The sequence below is a fragment of the Dendrobates tinctorius genome, unplaced genomic scaffold (assembly GCF_039654945.1).
Source record: "Dendrobates tinctorius isolate UK_male_01 unplaced genomic scaffold, ASM3965494v1 ptg000231l, whole genome shotgun sequence".
Taxonomy (NCBI): Eukaryota; Metazoa; Chordata; class Amphibia; order Anura; family Dendrobatidae; genus Dendrobates; species Dendrobates tinctorius.
The window spans coordinates 6,540,997-6,563,354 of record NW_027361898.1 but is presented as its reverse complement, the minus strand read 5'-3'; the positions used below and the strand labels follow the sequence as shown (position 1 = coordinate 6,563,354).

The following is a 22,358-nucleotide window of genomic DNA, read 5'->3' as shown; positions in this document are numbered from 1 at the left end:
GCGTGTATGGAACGGGCTCAGGAGTTGTGCAGTTGCCGGCAGAGCGACACAGCAGCGCCTGGCGCTAGCTACGATCGCTAATGTTTAAGCATTTAAATGATAATGTATGGCAGAATCGTTCAAAGATGGTGGGCAGACAATGTGAGATGTGGGTAGCTGGGGACGTCAGTGGTTAAGCTTCAGAAAGGATAAGTCCTTATACTATATACTGCAATACTGATGTATCGCAGTCTGGAAATGTGTAGTACAAGAAATCGAACCCCTCCCCAGAAAATGTAAAAAAAATGTAATAATAAAATAAATCTGAAATGTTAAATCTACCGTTTCCCAATGTATTAAATGTAAAAAAAAAAAAAAAAATATTAAAAAGACCGTTATCTCTGTGTCCAATCAAAATATTCGGTAATTTTTTTTTTTTAAACCAATACATTGAGGCCTGTTTCACACTTCCGTTTTTGACCATCAGTCAAAATCCGCCGTTTTTGCAAAAAAACGGATCCGCCATTTTTTTTTTGGCGGATCCATTTTTCCCCATTGATTTGCATTACCGGCGGATCTTGACGGATGGCCATCTGTTGGATCTGTTTTTTGGCGGATCCGTCAATTTTTTTGCGTCCGCCGAGATGCCTGGACGGACCATGTAACGTTTTTGGTGCTGCAGGATCCGCATTTTTATAGTGCGCATGCCCGGAGGAATGAAGTCAGGCGGAAATTTAACCCTGAAATCATCTCTCTCTCTCTCCTTCCGGGCAGCGGTTCCTTTAAAATTCTTCATTCGGCGGATCCGTCACAAATAACGGTCCGGTGGCATCCGTTCACATCAGTTAACAACGGATCCGCTTTCCGCCATTTTGGCGGATTTTGACTGACACAAAAAAACTGATATGTGAAACAGGCCTAACATAAAGAAATGGACTTTTGAGCTGCCGCACTCCCTCCAAAAAATCGTATAAAAAGCAATCAAAATGTCAGGGGCACCCCAAAATTCTATCAATAAAAAACTACTGTAGCCCTAACTGAGCTGAATCTAAGGACACATTTAAAGTTAGGGTCTCAGAAAATGGCAACACAGAGTTTTTTTTTAATTTTTAAACACAGTTTTGAACTTTTTTTAACCACGTAATTAATTACCGTATATACTTGCATATAAGCCGAGATTTTCAGCCCATTTTTTGGGGATGAAAGTCCCCCTCTCAGCTTATACGAGTCATATACGCTAGGGGGTCGGCGGGGGGCGGATTGTGTCAGATCATACTTACCCCCCCGGTGCGTCTCTGCAGCCAACTCGCTTCTCCCCGTCTCAGACTCTTTCCTTCAGTGGTCACATAGTACCGCACATTAAAGTCATGAATATGCACATATTCATGACTTTAATGAGCGGTACCATGTGACCGCTGAAGAAAGGAGCCTGAGACCGGGAGAAGCAGGGGGGCTGCAGAGACCGTGCCAGGAGGGGGTAAGTATAAGCAATATTCACCTGTCCCCGGTCCATCGCTGTGCGCTACTCTGTCCTCCACGTCTTCTAGCTGTGATGTTCAGGTCAGAGGGTGTGGTGACGTAGTTAGTGCGCGCCGCACCCTCTGCTGCCTTTACAGTCACTGACAGAAGACCCGGAAGAGACAGAGCGGGCGCAGCGATGGACCGAGGACACGTGAATATCACAGGTGCCGAGGCCCTGAGCCAGCGGTGACACCGGCACCTGTCCCCGCCTGCTCAGGGCCCCGGTACCTGGCCCCCAGCGACGAAGAGGTGAGTATGTCATTTTTTTTTTTTAATTTGCGGCAGCATTTGGGGGCATAATCTATGGAGCATCTTATGGGGCAGCATATGGGGGCATAATCTATGGAGCATTTTATGGGGCAGCACAGCATATAGGGGCATAATCTAAGGAGCAGCATATGGGGCATTTTATGGGGGCATAATCTATGGAGCATCTTATGGGGGCATAACCTATGGAGCATTTTATGGGGCATATTATTAACCTTTGTGCAGCATTATATGGGGCATATTATTCTATGGAGCATCTTATGGGGCCATTATTAACCTTTGTGCAGCATTTTATGGGGTGTATTTTGTATGGCGCATCTTATGGGGCCATCATGAACTGTATTAAGCATAATATGGGGCTTCTGATTCAATATGGATATTCAAAAACATTTAACCTACTGAAGTCTCAATTAATTTTACTTTTATTGGTATCTTTTTATTTTTGAAATTTCCCAGTCGCTGCTGCATTGGATTTCCACCCTAGGCTTATATGTGAGTCAATAAGTTTTCCCAGTTTTTTGTGGCAAAATTGGGGGGGGGGGGGGCTTATACACGAGCGTATACGGTATATAACACACCAGCCTTAAAAAGCTTGGCATCACCGTAATCATCATGACCTGGACAACCACAATGCCAGGCCAATATTACTGCACAATAACGGCCTCACCTTCCGGACCAGGACAATTTTTACAATTCTGACCACTGTGACTTTATGAGGTTATAACTCTAGAACGCTTCCATGGATCCCGGTGATTCCGACAATATTTTCTCGTGACATATTGTACTTTATGATAGTGGTAAAAAAGTTTTGATATGACTTGCGTTCATTTGTGAAAAAAATGGAAATTTGGAAAAAATTTGGAAAATTCAGCAATTTTCAAACTTTTAATTTTTACGCCCTTAAATCAGAGTCATATTGCACAAAATAATTAATAAACAATATTTCCCACATAACCACTTTACATCACAATTTTTGAAACAATTTTTTCTATTAGGACGTTATAAGGGTTAAAAGTTGACCAGCGATTTCTTATTTTTACAACAAAATTTACAAAATAGGGATTTTTGTGTGTACTCACCGTAAAATCCTTTTATCTGAGCCAATCATTGGGGGACACAGGACCATGGGTGTTATGGTGCTTGCCACTAGGAGGACACTAAGTGAACACCAAAAAATTAACTCCTCCTATGCAGTATACACCCTCTTGCTGGCTGAGATTTCTCCAGTTCGGTCAAAAAGCAGTAGGAGTATCTAAACAAGGAACAACAACTATGTCAAAACCTAAGAACGAGACAACAAGCCAATAGGCTAACAGGGTGGGTCCTGTGTCCCCCAATGATTGGCTAGGAGAAAAGAATTTTATGTGTACACACAAAAATTCCTATTTCTCCTACGCCTCATTGGGGGACACAGGACCATGGGACGTCCTAAAGTAGTCCCTGGGTGGGCAGCAATCACAACTGTTATTACTTAATGTATCACTGGCTTACTGCTGTGGTACTGTCGATTGCAGAATGCGCCTGCCAAGAGCTGCATCTGCAGAGGCCTGAGAGTGAATTTGGTAGTGCTTTGTAAAAGTATGCAAGCTGGACCAAGTCGCAGCCTTGCAGACCTGTTCTGCTGACGCCTGGTGCCGAGTGGCCCAAGAAGCACCCACTGATCGGGTAGAATGCGCCTTAATCCCTACTGGGACTGGTGTGCCCCTGACACGGTAGGATTCCTGAATAGCCGAGCGAATTCACTTGGCTAGTGTGGCTCTTGAGGTGATTAAACCCTTCCTATGCCCCTCTGGAAGCACGAACAGGGCATCAGACCTGCGGAAGGGAGCCGTCCGCGAGATGTACCGTCTAAGAGCCCTAACCAAATCCAGGGTGTGGAGGGCCTTCTCGACACGATGGACTGGTGCCGGAGAGAAAGAAGGCGAAACAGTCTCCTCATTGAGATGAAAGGAAGACACGACTTTGGGCAGAAAAGATGGGGACGTTCTCAAAACTGCCATCCTGATGAAAATTCAGGAACGGAGGGCAGCAGGACAGGGTCGCCAACTCTGAAACTCGTCTGATTGATGTAATCGCCACTAGGAAAACCACCTTCCAGGAAAGAAAGATTAGAGATACGTCCTGCAGTGGCTCGAAAGGGGCTTCCTGTAAGGCCCAAAGACCAAGCTAAGATCCCATGAGTCCAACGGCCTTTTATAGGGAGGCGCCACATGGGAAACTCCCTGAATGAACGTCTTCACCTGCAATTTGGTGGCAATTTTGCGTTGGAACAGAACTGACAAGGCCAAAATTTGACCCTTGAGCGAGCTAAGCGCGAGACCTAACTCTAATCTGGATTGTAGGAATTCCAAGATGGAAGGGATGGAGAACACCTGAGGGGAACGACCATGGTCTTTGCACCACGAGAAAAAGATCTTCCAGGTGCGGTGATAAATGCGCATGGACACAGGCTTCTCCAATCATGGTGGAGATCAGCTCGTGAGATAAACCAGCTTGTGCTAAAATCCGAGATTCAACAGCCATGCTGTCAAAGACAGGGCCCCGGAGTTCTGGTGGTAAATCGGGCCCTGTGAGAGTAGATCCATGCGATCTGGAAGTCGCCAGGGAACGTCGGCGACAAGTTGGACTAGTTCTGCGTACCATGCCCAGCGCGGCCAATCCGGCGCAACTAGGATCACTGATACCCCCTTCTGCTCTGATTTTCTTGATGACCCTTGGAAGCAAGTGAAGAGGGGAAAAAATGTACGAGAGTCGAAACCGGTGCCACGGCAGAACTAGGGCATCTGCTCCAAAGGCGCATGGATCGCACGATCGGGCAATGAATTGAGGAACTTTTTTGTTTAGTCTTGACGCCATGAGATCCACATCCGGAGTCCCCCAGCGATGGCAAATCTGCTGAAAAACTTCCGGATGAAGAGACCACTCTCCTGAGGCGAGGCCCTGGCGGCTGAGAAAATCCACCGCAAAATTTTCTACCCCCGGGATGTGGATCACCGAGATGGGCGAATGGTTGATCTCGGCCCAACGGAGGATGTGACTCACATCGTGCATGGCCATCCTGCTCCGGGTACCCCCCTGACGGTTGATATATGCGTTGTCGGATTGGAATCTGAAGGGGTGACCTGCGAGGAGTTGGTGGAAACTCAGCAGGGCTAGTCTGATCGCTCGTATCTCTAAGATGTTGATGGGGAGACGTGACTCTCGAATGGACCAACGACCCTGTGCTATGTGATGGCGAAACATGGATTTTTGTGAGAACTCACCGTAAAATCCTTTTCTCCGAGACGCTCACTGGGGAACACAGAGACTGTGGGTGTATGCTTCTGCCGCTAGGAGGCTGACACTAAGTGAAAAAGAGAGGTTAGCTCCTCCTCCGCAGTATGCACCCTCGCCCCTATTTTGGGCGGAATTCAGTTTGGTGCCAAAGCAGTAGGACAACAAAATCAGCCTTAATACAGGTACAACATGTCCAAAGAAAAAAAAACAAAAAAACACCACCCTTATATCAAATAAGTAAACATATATTAATTTAAACAAAACAAGAGCCAACTTGGCTAATAGGGTGGGTGCTATGTGCCCCAATGAGCGACTCGGAGAAAAGGATTTTACGGTGAGTTCTCACAAAAATCCATGTTTTTCCTTCGCCTCATTGGGGGACACAGAGACTGTGGGACGTCCTAAAGCAGTCCCTGGGTGGGAGATTGACTCACCGATCCAAGCTACATGCACCTCTTGTTTAAAGGTGCGCACCGCTGCTTGGAGAATCTTTCTACCCAGGTTCGCATCCGCCGAGGCCTGAGTATGGATATTATAATGTTTGTCAAATGTGTGCAGGCTGGACCAGGTTGTTGCCTTGCAAACCTGCTCCGTCGAAGCCTGATGCCGAAGCGCCCAAGAGGCGCCCACTGCCCGAGTAGAGTGAGCTCTGATCCCTGCTGGAATCAGCGTGCCTCTAATGCGGTAGGACTCCTGTATAGTCAAACGAATCCATCTGGCTATGGTCGATTTTGAGGCCGCGAGTCTCTTCCTGCGCCCTTCGGGGAGCACGAACAGCGTGTCCGTCTGACGAAAGGGTGCTGTCCTCGACACGTATCTCCGGAGGGCTCTTACCAGGTCCAACGTGTGAAACGCCTTTTCCACACAGTGCACCGGTGCTGGCCAAAATGAAGGCAAGACAACATCCTCATTAATGTGAAATGAGGACACGACCTTCGGGAGAAAAGAAGGGGCTGGTCTGAGCGCTACTTTATCATTATGGAAAGTGAGGAACGGAGCTTGGCAGGATAGGGCCGCCAGCTCCGAGTCCCGCTTGATAGAAGTGATGGCCACTAGGAACACCACTTTCCAGGAAAGGTACCTCAAAGAAACCTCCTGAAGTGGTTCAAATGGAGCTTCCTGCAGAACACTTAGTACCAGGTTAAGGTCCCAGGCGTCCATAGGCGCCTTATAGGAAGGTACCAAATGGGAGGCTCCCTAGATGAAAGTCTTCACCTGCAAATTGGTAGCAATTCTGCGCTGGAACAAAACGGATAAAGCCGATATTTGTCTCCTGAGGGAACTCGAGGCCAAGCCCGAGTCTAGGCCCGACTGGAGAAAAGCCAAGATGCTGGGGATCGAGAATCTCAGCGGAAAAACACCACGGCCTCGACACAAAGCGATGAACACCTTCCAGGTGTGGTGGTAAATTCGTGCTGAAGAAGGCTTCCGGGCGCTAATCATTGTAGCGACCACCTTGCTCCTGAACCCTGCCTGGGTTAGAATCCAAGATTCAACGGCCATGCCGTCAAACACAGGGCCCCTGAGTTCGGGTGGCAAATCGGCCCTTGAGAAAGTAGATCCGGGCGCTCTGGTAGACGCCAAGGGACATCGGCGAGTAGCAGCATTAGATCTGCGTACCACGCTCGACGAGGCCAATCTGGGGCCAGCAGGATTGCCGGCACACCTTCCGTCTTGATCTTCTTGACGACTCTCGGAAGCAGTGGCAGCGGGGGAAATGGATACGGGAGGCGAATCTGGTTCCATAGCAGAACCAACGCATCCACAGCGATTGCCTGCGGGTCCCTGGCCCGAGCGACATATGTGGGCACCTTGGAGTTCACTCTGGAAGCCATCAGGTTCACATCCGGTGTTCCCCACCGCTGACAAATCTGCTGGAAGACTTGGTGATGTAAAGACCACTCTCCGGACGCAAGACCCTCCCGGCTGAGAAAGTCTGCTGCCCAGTTTTCCATGCCCGGGATGTGAACTGCTGAAATCACTGAGTGGTTTGCTTTGGCCCACCTCGCGCATGGTTGATCTGCTGCGGGTGCCCCCTTGGTGATTTATGTAAGCCACCGCCGTGGCGTTGTCCGATTGAATTCGGACAGGGCGGCCTGCTAGGTGACAAAACTTCTGGAGTGCCAGCCGAATTGCTCGTATCTCCAATAAATTGATCGGGAGGCGTGCCTCCTGTGGCGACCACCGTCCCTGGGTTGTGTGGTGGTGAAACACCAATCCCCAGCCGAGGAGACTGGCGTCGGTTGTCACCACCAGCCAATGGTCTGGGGGAATGGTTTCCCCTGGGTCAGAGAGGAACTGGTTATCCACAATCTGAGAGACTGCCTGACCTGAGAGGACAGACGACACTGCCAATCGAGCATGAAAGGGTTCTTGTCCCAAGCTGACAGGAGGGCGTGCTGCAGGGGGCGAAGATGGAACTGGGCGAAAGGTATTGCTTCCATTGCTGCCACCATTTTCCCTAGAATCCTCATCCCAGATCGGATGGTATGAGGGACTGGTTGGAGAAGTGCCTGGACTCCCTGCCGGAGAGCCAGTACCTTTACCTGAGGGAGAATCACCAACCCTAGGCGAGCGTCGAAGATCACTCCTAAGAAGGAGATCTTCTGAGCTGGCACAAGGGATGACTTCTTTGCATTGCCAACCATCCTAAGGCTGGGTTCACACGTACCGTGTTTTTCGCATTTCCGCGGCGGTATTTTCCGCGAAAACGCGAAAAATAAGCATCCCATGCATTCCTATGGGATTCCGCAGTGCTGTGCTAATGCTGCGTTTTTTACCGCGGCGGAATCGCTTTGCGGTAAAAAACGCAGCATGCTCATTAATTTCGCGGAATCGCGGCGATCCCGCAGCCATAGGAATGCATTGTTCTGCTTACTTTCCGCATGTGGCTGTGCACACCATGCGAAAAGTAAGCAGAACATTTGCGGATGGTTCCCACGGTCCGGAGGAGAGGAGACTGTCCTCCGGGATTTGGGTACCATATCCCTGTAAAAAATAGAATTTAAAATAAATAATATTGTTATTCTCACCTTCCGACGTCCCGCGCAGCCTTCCTGCCTCTCTCCACGCTCCCGGTCCCAGTAAGCGTTTGCCAGCGATGACGTCCGTTCTCGCGGGATCGCGAAGTCTCGATGTCATCGCGGACGTCATCGCGGTAATTTTCGCAAAGGATTACTGGGACCGGGAACGCTGCGCGGGACGTCGGAAGGTGAGAATAACAATATTTTTTTTTATTATTATTATTTTTTACATTCTATCTTTTACTATTGAGGCGGCCTCAATAGTAAAAAGTTGGTCACACTCATCAAACACTGTTTGACGAGTGTGACCAACCTGTCAATCAGTTCTTCAAGCGATGCTACAGATCGCTTGGAAAACGCTAGCAATTCTGCAAGCTAATTACGCTTGCAAAATGCTAGTTTTTCCGCGGGAAAATCGCGGGAATTTAAAATGCGATTTTCCCGCAGAATGGAATTCCGGAATTCCCGCGGTAACTTCCGCGAGAGTTCCGGTACGTGTGAACCCAGCCTAAGCGGGCAAGAGTCTCTAGCGCGATGTTGATCTTTTCCTCGCATGCCCGTATTTACAGGCCTTTGACCAAGAGGCCGTCCAGATAAGTCAAGACGACTATGCCTCGAGAATGCAGTGTGGCCATAACAACTGCCATAACCTTTGTGAACACTCTGGGAGCCGTGGCTAGCCCGAAGGGTAGCGCTACAAACTGAAAAGGTTGATCGCTGATGGTGAAGTGTAGAAACCTCTGATGAGGAGGAAAAATGGGAATATGCAGATATGCGTCCTGGATGTCTATTGAGGCCAAGTATTCTCACTGCTCCATGGCCGATATGACTGAACGGAGAGACTCCATCCGGAAATGTCTGATCCTGATGAATTTGTTCAGAAGCTTCAGGTCCAAAACAGGCCTGACAGACCCGTCCTTTTTGGGAACCGCAAAAAGGTTGGAATAGAACCCCTGAGCTCTCTTGTGTTCCGGCACTGGAACAATGACTCCGTTGATCTGGAGCGATTTGATGGCTCCCAATACAGCCCTCGCCTAGGTATCCACCCTGGGAAGCAGGGAAAGAAAAAACCGTCTTGGAGGATATCTGACAAATTCTATTTGTAACCTGAGGCCACCAATTCCTTTCCCCATGCGCCGGGAGTGACATTGACCCAGACGTGGTGAAACCAGAGTAGGCGGACGCCAACCTTGCCGGTGTCGGCTGGTAAAGGCCTCGAGTCATTTGGCCGACGATTTTTGGGATCTGGATCCCCTCGATCTGGGCTGCTGAGTATGCAGTCTCCCCAATGGGTTGGTCCTATATGAGACCTGCCGCTCCCTATCCTGGTTGGGGCGGCCTGAGGCGGCGGAATTGGCCGCTGTAGTCCACCCAGGGTTGCGAAAGGCCCGAAAACGTGCCTGAAAACGGGTGACGAAAAAGCGTTTTGACCTTTATTGAGGGAGAAACCCACTCTTTCCTCGTGTGGAGTCGGAGATAAGTTGATCCAACTTCTCCCCAAATAGGTGGCCGCACTGATAAGGCAGGGAAGTCAAGGACTTCTTAGAAGTAGAATCGGCTCGTCATGTCCTTAACCATAGGGCTCTTCTGATAGAAATTGCATTAGCGGCAGCAAGTGCCGAGCAATTGCCCGCATCCAAAGACGCATTGATTACATAGTCTCCGGCCATCGCCATCTGACCTGCGACCTCTGAAATCTCTGCAGGTAGATCCTGCTCCTGCGCGACCTTGTTTAATGTTCCTGACCATGATATCATAGCCTTGGCTACCCAAGTTGCTGCGAATGAGGGAGCGAGCGCTGACCCTGACGCCTCATATACTGAGCGAGCCAAGCTCTCTATAAGGCGATCCGTGGGATCCTTAATTGAGGAAACACTAGGGATAGATAGCAGGGTCTTAGTGGCTAGGCGCAAAACCGGAGGATCCACCATCGGGGATTCCATCCATTTTTTACGGAGGTCCGGAGCAAACGGATACCATGTTTCGAGTGCCTTTTGACCCAAGAAACGTCTGTCTGGACGCTCTCTGTGCCGCTGCACTATGTCCTCAAACTCCGGGTGAGAGGAAAAAATTCTGTGCGGGCGCTTCACTCGCTTAAATGCCACTTCATGCCCCGTAGCCGCTGCGGGATCCCAAGGTCTGATTGATGGCTTCTATGAGGCTGTCCACTGTTTCACGTGACGCTGGAGTATCCAGGTCAAGGGGCTCGTCTGAGTCGAATTCTGAGGTCTGCTCGCTATTAACCACTGGTGACGGGGAGCGAAAAGCAGAACTTACGGATGCCAAGGCACCGGATGGACTGGGCGACAACGTGTGGATTCGTTTCCCTCGGGTCCGCCTGAAGTGAGAGCGGCCCCTGCAGGCGAGAGGCCCTTGTGAGGTGGAGGTCCCCGCTAAGGCTGGCGAGCCACTGTCCCTGCCCCCATCTGAGGCCTGAAGGGACTCAATTGCATGACCTGTGACAGTGATAGAACCCACTCTGGGGGGCCTGGCACCTTGGTCGCCGAGGAGGACGGACACTGAGGTTCTGTTAGGCGTCGGGCTCCGGGCGCTGCACAGCGGGAATCCTGAGCCTTGTCCTTTGCGGTCTGCCCACACCAGCTTTGTGGGTTCGGTCGCAGGGAGGGCTCCTGAGCGCGTTTGGAGTCGCCGGCTTTGCATAATCGCTCGCTCTGCGCCCGACAAGAGATGCATGCTGCTTCTTCGGACATGCCGTATATGTCCCCTGCTGGGGATAGGGGGAAGGAGGTAGCATCTCGTTTTCCCTGTGGTCTCCCAGGCAGCACTTACCCCAGTCCTGTGCCCCCCGTTCCTGGATGCCTCCGAACAAAAATCGCGCGCCACCAGCTGTGCGGCGGACCGCCAGCATATAAATCGGTCCAGGGGCGGTATTTCCGGATCTGCGGCCCAGCCGCGCTCCGAAGCCGGGGACGAAATTTATCCCCCGCCGCCCACAGGCCTGGGGGGTGGGCCGCCGGACGTGACATGCAGCCCGGAGGCGGAACTTCCGGTCGGGGGGGGGCGACCTTACCGGCGCAGGCTTCTCCGCACCGCTCTGCAGCCACTGGCCGGAGGCATCTGACAGCTTAAGGGCTCCAGGCCCTCTCCTCATGGACGATCCTCTTCAGCTTCCCAGCTCAGGTATGTGAGGGGGCCTTGACAAAGTAGGACGGTGCAGGCACCATAGCTCCATCTAACCCTTTCAGAGAGTGAGGAGAGGGACCGTCCGCCGCCATGCAGCACCGCAGTCTAAGCACTGGTGGAGCAGTGGGGGCCTCATGGACTAGTCTTGTGCCTCTGTACAGCCCATGGTTTCAATACCTAGGGGTGGTCAGGGCTAAGTCCGGCATTGTGTCCCACGTCGCGGGAGAGGATACGTGGAGGGACACTCGCACGTGCTCGCCCGTTGATGGTTTGGGGAAATCGGACCCTTTCAATAGGATCCGTTGCGCCTGTCTCATCTTCATAGATGGTAAAAATAAAATAAAAAAAGGTCTGGGGAAAACGGCCCAGATATGTCCCACGGTATGGGAGAGGATACGTGGAGACGATACTCAACACGTGCTCGCCCGTTGATGGTTTGGGGAGATCGGACCCTTTCAATAGGATCCGTCGCCCCTGTCTCATCTTCATGGGAAAAAAAAAGAAGAAAAAAGTATGGAGCAAAACCAGACGTGTGTGCCTCCATGGACACTAAGCAAAAAACTGAATTCCGCTCCCGCAATAGGGGCGAGGGTGTATACTGCGGAGGAGTTAACCTCTCTTTTTCACTTAGTGTCAGCCTCCTAGCGGCAGAAGCATACACCCACAGTCTCTGTGTCCCCCAATGAGGCGAAGGAGAAAAACCGCACCCCAGCCAAGAAGACTGGCGTCGGTGGTCACTACCAGCCATCGTACTGGGAGAAAAGACTTTCCTTGACTCAGGGAGGATTTCAGTGTCCACCACCTGAGGGTCAGTCTGACCCGCAGGGACAGAAGGAACCGACGGTCTAGGGAGAGCGGGCTCTTGTCCCAAGTCAACAGCAGTGCATGTTGCAAAGGACGGAGATGAAACTGTGCGAATGGGACTGCTTCTATCGCTGCTACCATCTTTCCGAGAATCCTCATGCTGAAATGTATGGAGTGAGAAACTGGTCGGGAAAGAGTCCGCGCTCCCTGTTGTAAGGCTCGGGCCTTTTCTGGAGGGAGAATGACCACCCCGATGGAAGTGTCTAAGATCATTCCCAAAAAGGAAACCTGCTGAGCCGGTGCTGGAGAAGACTTTTTGAAGTTTATCTTCCAACCCAGGCGAGAAAGTGTATTTACCGTGATGCCTACAGATTCCTCACGGGCTGGAAGGGACAGGCCTTTGAACAGTAGGTCGCCCAGATACGGGAGGAGTACCACCACTCCCCGAGCATGAAGGATGGCCATGACAGCCGCCATGACCTTGGTAAAGACACTGGGGGCGGTGGCGAGACCAAAAGGCAAGGCAACGAACTGGAAGTGTTCCTCGCGAATTGCGAAACGCAGGAACTGCTGCTGGTGGGATGGACAAATCGGGATGTGCAGGTAAGCATCCTTGATATGGATGGATGCTAGGAACTCTCTTCTTTCCATGGAGGCGATGACTGAACGGAGAGATTCCATTCCGAATCGCCGTACCTTGACAAACTGATTTAACAGCTTGAGGTCCAGTATGGGCCGCATCGTTCCGTCCTTCTTTGGAACCACAAAAAGGTTTGAGTAAAATCCCTTGAACCTTTGTCTTGAGGGACCGGAATGATGACTCCGTTCCTTTGCAGTGCATGGACGGCCCGAAGGAAAGCTTGTTGTCTTTGTTTTGGGAGGTGAGGACCGGAAGGACACCAGCTCTGTGACCCACTCGTCGTGGATGACTGCGAGCAAAGTCTAACTGAACGACAGCAGACGACCGCCTACTTTGTCGGTGTCTGCCGGATATCGCAGCAAGTCATTGGGCAGAGGATCTATGGGACCTGGCTCCCCTAGATCCGGGTGCCCTTGGCCTGGGTTTCCAAGAGCGGTTAGGTCTGTGTGAGACCTGGGAACCTCTGTCTCCACACGGGGACCGACCTGATCCAGAAGACAAGGTTGTGGAGGACCAGCTGGAGTTGTTGCAAAAGGGCCAAAAACGAGTCGGCTGTTGATTCCGAAACAGCCGGACGGGCCTTGGTTGGGGAAGAAATTTACTCTTCCCCCCAGTAGCATCAGAAATTAGCTGATCCAGTTTCTCTCCAAATAGACAACCAGTCTGGCAAGGCAGAGAAGTCAACGATCTTTTGGAAAAGGAATCAGCTCCCCAGCCGTGGAGACATAGGGTCCTTCTAATGGAGACTGCATTTGTGGCTGCCTGTGCAGAGCAATCGGCGGCATCTAAAGAAGCGTCCACTACAAAGTCTCCTGCGTGAACTATCTGATTGGAGATACTGGCTGCCTCCGGAGGAAAGTTGCTATCCTGGATGGCAGTAACTAACACCTCTGCCCAAGCGGCCATAGCCTTGGGCACCAAAGTCGCCGCGAAAGATGGAAAAGAGTGCCGCTCCTGAAGTTTCAAAAACTGAGCGAGCAAGGTAGTCAATTTGACGATCAGAGGGGTTTCTGACTGAAGAACCTTCAGAAACGGATAGAAGTGTTTTGGAAGCAAGAAGCGATACAGGAGGATCCACAGAAGAGGACTGTAATCAATCCATCATTAGATCTGGAGCAAAAGGGTATTTAGCCTCAATAGGCTTTTGACCTGAGAACCGTTTATGTGGCTAGTCCCTATGTCTCTGGACAATGCCCTTAAACTCTGGATGGCTGGCAAAAAACCTGGGCACACGTTTTGACTTCTTAAAGGAAACAACGAAGCGGGAATATTTTCCTCGTCCAACATCAGAATCTTGTTGACTTCTATAAGAGAATCAAGCAATTCTTGATCATTTGGGGGGGTTCTGAGGTACTGACGTGTCAGTCTCGTATTCAGAGTCATGTTCGCTGCGAACATTAGGAGAGGGAGTGCGAGAGACAGAGCTCGCAGATGCTGAAGCGCGAGCGTGACTAGGGGACATGTCATGGGTCCGCTTTCTAGAGACCTGACCATCCCTTGAGCAAGTACGACTCCCGCTGGTGGACGGTTCCCGGCCGTCGCCAGAGCCCTCTTCGGGTGGCAAAGACACGTTCTGACTTAAAGAGGAGTCCCAGAGGGAGTCTATAGCCTTGGTCAGTGACTCCACGGACCGTGACAGGGACACAGTCCACTCAGGGGGCACAGTAGCTGTGGCGGCGGATGGCGTTTGAGCACAAGCCGGGTCGCAATCCGTGCATAAGGGGTTAGTTTGGGCACCGGGCAAGGCAGTCTTGCAAGTGGCAGAAGAGGTAAAGAACACAGTGTGTTTCTTGGTAGCCCTTTTAGCTTCTTTAGATTGAGACATAGTGCCCCCAAAGGGTTACAGGCAGAGCCTGGGCAGCAGATAATGTGAACGTGCAGAGAAGGGGTTAATGTCACTGCTGTGGCACAGTGTAGCTTACCCGGGTCCTGGTCCCGATATTCCCAGGGGGGTTCCCATATTCCCAGGAGGCTCACCGATAATCCCAGGGTGCTCTCCGCAGTGCTTCTGCTCCTTTTAGCGTTAGTCACGCAGTAATAGGGCAAAGAAAGTATGGCCACCGAGATTAGGAAGGCACTTCTCGTTCAGAAAGAGAAGCGCCAGTAACGTGGGCGGATCTGTGGGACTGCGGCCTAAAGCCGGGGCCTCAATTTATGACGGCCGCCGGCGATGCGCTCTGGCTGAAGAGAGGCGCCGGACACAGCGTAAACACTGCTGGACGCCGGATTAGCTCTCTCCCTGCCCCCCAGGGACCAGGACCCCGTCCATTCATGACGACTGTCGTCCCAGATCAGCCCATCATACTCACGGGGGGGGATGGCATAGCAGAGCTGCGCTGTCCTTAAAGTACATTACTCAATCGATCTCCCTTTACAGAGGGCGATGGAGAGGTTGCCGCTTGCATCCGTGGGCTTCAGGATGGGTCCGGGGGAGGAAAGATGAAGGAAAACTTCCATTTGCCTCTGCTGCCGTTCGGAGGCCGGGACCAGCAGGAACCGTCGCCCTAAATGAGCCTTGGCATGACCCCTTCCTCGCAGGAGAGGTTACGGGGAGGTCTACTCCGCGTTCTCGCCTGTTCATGTTTCGGGGGAGAGCTGACCCCATAATAATAATAATAATCTTTATTTTTATATAGCGCTAACATATTCCGCAGCGCTTTACAGTTTGCACACATTTTCATCACTGTCCCCGATGGGGCTCATAATCTACATTCCCTATCAGTATGTCTTTGAAGTGTGGGAGGAAACCGGAGTGCCCGGAGGAAACCCACGCAAACACGGGGAGAACATACAAACTCCTTGCAGATGTTGTCCTTGGTGGGATTCGAACCCAGGACTCCAGCGCTGCAAGGCTGCAGCGCTAACCACTGAGCCACCGTGCTGCCCGATAAAAACGGACCCCATAAAAAAGGTCCGTCGCCCCCTTCACTCCGTTAACTAAAAAAATAAAAATTTACAGAAAAATCGAAAATAATAACGGTGCATCCTACAGACACTAAGCAAGAACTGGGGAAATCTCAGCCAGCAAGAGGGTGTATACTGCAGACGAGGAGTTAGTTTTTCTGTGTTCACTTAGTGTCCTCCTAGTGGCAAGCAGCATTACTCCCATGGTCCTGTGTCCCCCCAATGAGGCGTAGGAGAATCCTTTTTTTAAGTTAAGCTATAACTTATTTTTCTGCTGAAAAAGCTGTATGGCAGTTTGTTTTTTGCGAGACAAGATGACGTTTTCGTCTTTTTGATCGCATTTTATTGCACTTTTAGTTCAGCGGTATGATGATGTTTTTTGCCTTGTTTTATAGGTTTTTTTTACGATGTTCACTGAAAGGGTTAACTAGTGGGACAGTTTTATAGACCAGGTTGCTACGGATGCAGCAATAATGAATATGTATAATTTTTCTGTTTATTTTCTTTTTACATAAATACATTTATTGGAAAAATATTTGTTGTTTTTTTGTTATTTACTTGGGGATTTTTTAAAAAAGTATTTTAACACTTTACATTGTCCCAGGATGAGACATCACTGTATGGTATCAGATCGCTGATCTGATACTCTGCAATGCTTCTGCACTGCACAGTATCACATCAGCATGTGACAGGCAGGGAAAGAGGCATGTCAGCTACTGCTCTCAGCAGGCGCTCACAATCCACCTTCCCTGTAGAACCCTGTGACAATCTTAGGGCCGGGGGTCTCCATGGCGACCATCAGAAAAGAAGGATTTTTGGTACTTACCGTAAAATCTCTTTCTTGGAGCCCTCATTGGGGGACACAGGTAACCATGGGTTTATATTGCTGTCGCTAGGAGGCTGAAACTAGGCAAAAAAGGAAAAATAGCTACTCCTCAGCAGTATACACCCACCGACAAGCACCAAATAGCTCAGCTAGTGTTATAGCAATAGAAGCAACCAAAAAACAACATAGGCACCAACCCAACAACAAAGGCACATAGACCCAAAGCGGTACAAACAGATAGGGAGGTTGCTGTGTCCCCCAATGAAGGCTCCAAGAAAGATTTTACGGTGAGTACCAAAAATCCCTCTTTCTTTATCGCTTCATTGGGCGACACAGGTAACCATGGGATGACCCAAAGCAGTCCCAAGGGTGGGAAATAGAAAAAATGCAAAGAAAAAAAGAACTTTGGTCGGCCGGTGCTTAACCGCCGCCTTCAGCACCTTCCTACCCAGGCCTGCACAACACAAGGCATGGGTATAAACCTTGTAAAACCTCACAAAAGTGTGCAAAGATGACTAGGTCACAGCTTTACAAATCTGTAAAGCCAAAGCCTTGTGACGAACAGCACAGGAAGCTCCCATCGCCCGGGTGGAGTGAGCCTTTACCCCCGGAGGAGGCTGTTTGTCCTGAACACGGTATGCCTCCAATATTGCCGAACGAATCCAAAGGGCGATAGTGGATTTGAAAGCTGGAAGCCCCTTAAGACGACCTTCAGAGATGACAAAAAGAGCATCAGAGAGGCGAAAGGAAACAGTCCTTGAGAGGTAGACTCAGATAGCTCTGACCAGATCCAACTTGTGGAGGGACTTCTTCAGGGGTCGAAGCAGAGAGGGAAGGTCAATTTCTTCATTAATGTGAAATGAAGAAACCACCATAGGCAAGAAAGAAGGAACGGGTCTGAGAACAACCTTGTCCTGAAGGACAATCAAAAATGGAAAACGGTAGGACAGCGCTGCGAACTCAGAAACTCTCCTGATGAATGTAATGGCAACTAAAAAACAGGATTTTTGGGTTGCTTACTGTAAAATCTGTTTCTCGGAGCCTTCATTGGGGGACACAGAGACCATGGGTGTACGCTGCTGCCACTAGGAGGCTGACACTATGCACAAAAAAGGGTTAGCTCCTCCTCCGCAGTGTACACCCCACCGACCGGCAGGAAATTCCTCAGTTAGTGAGAAAGCAGTAGGAGAAGTAACAGAATAGATTGAAAAACAGGACAACTCAACTGTAAATAACCAACAAACATAAGAACAGGAGTTGCAGAACATGGGAGGGTGCTGTGTTCCCCAATGAAGGCTCCGAGAAACAGATTTTACGGTAAGCAACCCAAAAATCCTGTTTTCTCGTTCGCCTTATTGGGGGACACAGAGACCATGGGACGTCCCAAAGCAGTCCCTGGGGCGGGAAAGCAAACTTCCATCAGGCCAGCGGACTCACCACCGCTGCCTGCAGAATCCTTCCACTTAGGCTGGCATCCACCGAAGCGTAGGTGTGGACCTTGTAGAATTTCACAAATGTGTGAACCGATGACCAGGTTGCAGCTTTACAAGCTGCAGCGCGGAAGCTCAGTGGCGCACCGTCCAGGAGGTACCCACTGCCCGGGTAGAGTGAGCTCTAATTCCCGGAGGGGTCAATCGATGTATGACCCGGTAGGCCTCCAAAATTGCCGATCTGATCCAGCGAGCAATAGTAGCTTTGGAGGCCGGCTGACCTCTCTGCACCCCATCTGGAAGGATGAAGAGAGAGTCTGTCTTCCGCAAAGAAGTCGTCCTAGCTAGGTAGACCTTCATCGCCCTGACCAAGTCCAGCTCGTTCAAGGAGCGGTCCCGAGGACGAGCTGGACCCGGACAAAAGGACGGGAGAACAGTATCCTCATTCAGGTGGAAAGTGGACAGCACTTTAAGAAGGAAAGCGGGCGGAGGCCGCAGAACTACCTTGTCCTAGAGGAGTACCAAGAAAGGAGAGCGGCAAGAGAGGGCCGCCAATTCCGACACGCGCCGGATGGAGGCGAAGGCGATGGCCACTAGGAAGGCTACTTTCCATGAAAGGAGGGATAGGGGAAAGTTCCCTGAGAGGTTCAAAAGGAGGACCTTGCAGAGCCTCAAGAACCAGATTAAGACCCCAAGGATCTACGGGCGCTCTGTACGGAGGAGCCGTATGAGCCACTCCTTGAAGGAAGGTTTTGACCTGAGGACGGGAGGCCAACGTCTTCTGAAATAAAATGGACAGTGCCGAAACTTGACCTTTTAAAGAGCTGAGGGCAAGGCCTGCATCACGCCCTGCCTGAAGAAATGCCAGGACAGAAGGGAGCGAAAAATGTATGGGCAGAATGTCGGTGGACTCGCACCAAGTGAAATAGGCCTTCCAGGTACGGTAATAAACTTTGGAAGACGATGGCTTTCTGGCCCGGATCATAGTATGAATAACTCGATCCGAAACGCCTGATCGTTTCAAAACCTCGGTTTCAACAGCCACGCCGTTAAATTGAGTGGCCGAGAATTGGAGTGGCAAATCGGACCTTGAGACAGCAGATCTGCCCTGTCTGGAAGCTTCCAGGGGGCGTCCGCGAGAAGGTTGACGATGTCCGTGAACCAAGCCCTTCTGGGCCAATTCGGGGCGATGATTGACTGGAATTCCTTCCGCCTTGATTTTCTTCAACAGCCTGGGAAGAAGAGGCAGAGGAGGGAATAGGTAGGGGAGCTTGAACTGCGACCAAGGAATGGCCAGAGCGCTGGCGCCCACTGCGAGAGGATCTCGAGCCCTGGATACAAACTTTCCTGTTGAGGCGAGAATCTAGCAGGTCTACGTCCGGGGTTCCCCAACGACGGCAAAGCTGAAGAAATACCTCCGGACGTAGGGACCACTCTCCCGCCACTAGACCCTCGCGGCTGAGAAAATCGGCGGCCCAGTTGTCCACGCCAGGAATGTGCACCGCGGATATTGCCGGGACTGAAAGCTCTGCCCAATGAAGAATCTTGGACACTTCTGCCAGGGCTGAGACACTCCGTGTCCCCCCTGGCGGTTGACATATGTCACCGCTGTGGTATTTTCTGTCTGAATCCGGATAGGCAGGCCCTTGAGAAGCCTCTCCCAGTGAACAAGAGACAGATAAATGGCTCGTATCTCGAGGACGTTGATCGGCAGAGCTGACTCCTGAATCGACCATCGACCCTGTACAGTGTGACTGCGGAACACTGCCCCCGGCCGAGGAGGCTGGCATCCGTTGTCACAATCTGCCAGTGAATGGGAAGGAATGGCCGTCCTAGGGAGATGAGAGGAGACATCAGCCACCAATTGAGGGACTGCTTGACCCGGTATGAAAGACGAAATGGGCGGTCCAGGGAAAGAACAGACCTGTTCCACCGAGACAGTATGGCGTGTTGGAGGGGTCTGGAGTGAAATTGGGCAAAGGGAACCGCCTCTGTCGCTGCCACCATCTTTCCCAGGACTTTCATGGTTGTCCGGAGAGATGGAAGTCGTAAGATATGCAGCGCTCGCACATCCCGCTGCAGGGAGCAAATCTTTTCTTGTGGGAGAAAACCTTCGATAGACGATTGCCGAACAATAGACCCAGAAACACAAGACGTTGTGTCGGAAAAAGGCAGGACTTCCTTTTGTTGATGAGCCACCCGAAATTGGACAGGGCGTCGGGGACGATGGTAAGACTTTGGCGAGCTTGATGAAAGGATGGAGCTTCGATCAGAATGTCGTCGAGGTACGGAAAAAGAACGAGACCTTTGATTCTCAACAAGGCCATCAATGCTGCCATGATCTTCGTAAATACTCTGGGTGCGGTGGCGAGATCGAACGGCAGTGCAACGAATTGGTAATGTTCCTGGCGAATCGCAGGAATTTCTGATGGCCGGAGAATATGGGAACATGTAGATAGGCATCTTGAATGTCTATTTAACACATGAACTCCTGCGTCTCTATGGAAGCGATTACCGACCAGAGACTCCATTCGGAAATGACGCAGTCGGACTGTCTTGTTGAGTAACTTGAGGTCCAAGATGGATGGAACTGTACCGCCTTTTTTCGGTACCACAAACAGGTTTGAGTAAAACCCTGTGAACCGTTCTGACTCGGGGACGGGCACGATCACTCCAGAAGTGAGGAGAGAGGCGATGGACGCAAAGAACCCCGGAACTAAGGCAGGATCTTTTGGAGGTTGGGACTCGAAGAAACGATCCCGGGGACGAGAAATGAACTCTATCTTGTATCCTGATGATACCACCTCCCTGACCCAAGCGTCCTCTACTGAGGCAAGCCAGCCGTCTCTGAAGAAAAGACGACGACCTCCCAATTGGGAAGGACTCTCGGGGGTTCGTTGATAGTCATGCTGATGTGGACTGTCCAGATCTGGATCCGGAGGTTCTGCCCTGGGAGGAGTGAGATCGCCTGGAGGGAGTGGGTCTGAAAGACGCCTTTTTTCTATCCTGGCGTACCTGCGTTTTCTGTTGGTTAGAGAAGTTGTCTGCCGTATTGAAACGGTGGAATGTCCGAAAGGGCCGAAACTGACGTTTTAGCGGAGGTCTGCGAGGCTTGGACTGAGGGAGGAGGGAACTCGTGCCTCCAGTGGCGTCCTTAATAATCTGATCCATCTGGGATCCGAAGAGACGCGCTCCCTGAAAAGGCAGATTGGTAAGAGACTTATCTGAATTCAAATCCGCCTGCCAAGCCTTGAGCCAAATTGTACGTCGGATTGCCACAACGCTGCTTGACGCCTGAACTGCGCAAGACGCGACATCCAAGGAGGCAGAGAGCAGATAATCCCCTGCATGGGAGATCTGGTTGGCCAGTTCGGACAATTGCTCTGGTTGGGCCTTACTTAGGATGCCCTTGCAGAGATCCTCTGCCCAAGTGGCTATGGCCTTCGCTACCCAAGAGGAAGCAAAGGCTGGGCTTAGCACCGCTGCAGCCGCTTCGTATGCTTTGCTAAGGATTCTATAATCCTATCATTCGAATCCTTTAGTGACGCCACACCTGAAATCGGGAGGACCGTGCTGTTAGACAGTCTGGACACGGGTGCGTCTACCGAGGGGGAAGCAGACCAGTTGTTGGTGAGCTCCTTGGCAAACGGGTACAGCACGCCGAGGCGCTTCCCTCTTTGAAGGCGCCTGGTCGGATTTTCTCTTTCCCTGGTAAGGATCTTGCCAAACTCAGAGTGGGAGGCGAAGACCCTGGAAGGTGTTTCTGCCCGTCTGAACGAAACCTCCTGTTCTGAGGATTTCGCAGGGGAGTCTGAGATTTCGAAGGTGTGGTTAATCGCAGCAATGAGGTTCTGTACCGTAACCTTCATGTCCGCGTCCAGCTCTAAGATCCCTTCGGATGACACATCCGAGAACGCTTCACCTGACTCGGGTCAGGAGGCACGGGAGGGCGACTGCTGGGAAGGACTATGTGGGGATGTGAGGCCAGGAGGGGATCCCGGCCGGTGATCCTGTCTGGGCCTTTGCGGCTTCTGCTGGCTGGCTCAGATGGAGCTTCATGTGACCTGCTGGACCCTGCAGAAGTGTCCAGGGGCAACTTATCAAGGACGGCTACTATGGACTGAGACACCCTGGTGAGGCCTGCCACTGATTGTGAAAGAGACGAGGCCCAACCAGGAATGGGGGGTTCGCTTTCACGTGGCGCAATAGGTGGCTCCTGGACGGAGTCATGCTGAATGGGATTGCTGCAGTCCAGGCAGAGGGGTGGGGGCAGGCGGACGGCCACGCTCAGCCTTAGAGATAGGATAATGAAGGAGAAAAGAAGAAACCTGTGGAAATGCTGGAAGGTTGGGGGACAGAAGGCAGAGAAGGGTGTCAGTCTGCAGTTGCAGAGCTACTCACGATGCGGTGTCCCCAAAGGTGCTGATACACGGCTCGTCTGAAGATGCAGGGCCCCAGCAGAGGAGAACGTGGAATCCCTCTGTGTCCGGCTGACATGGTGATAAAATGGCGGCAGCCTGAGGGAACCAGGATAAACGCGCGCC

General features: G+C 51.2%; 1 protein-coding gene across 2 annotated transcripts in view; it reads right to left on the bottom strand.

Annotated features, from left to right (window-relative positions):
* MAN1B1 (mannosidase alpha class 1B member 1) overlaps positions 1–22,358 on the bottom strand; it is a 58,216-nt gene that overhangs the window by 6,513 nt on the left and 29,345 nt on the right. The gene's annotated exons all lie outside the window — the stretch shown is intronic.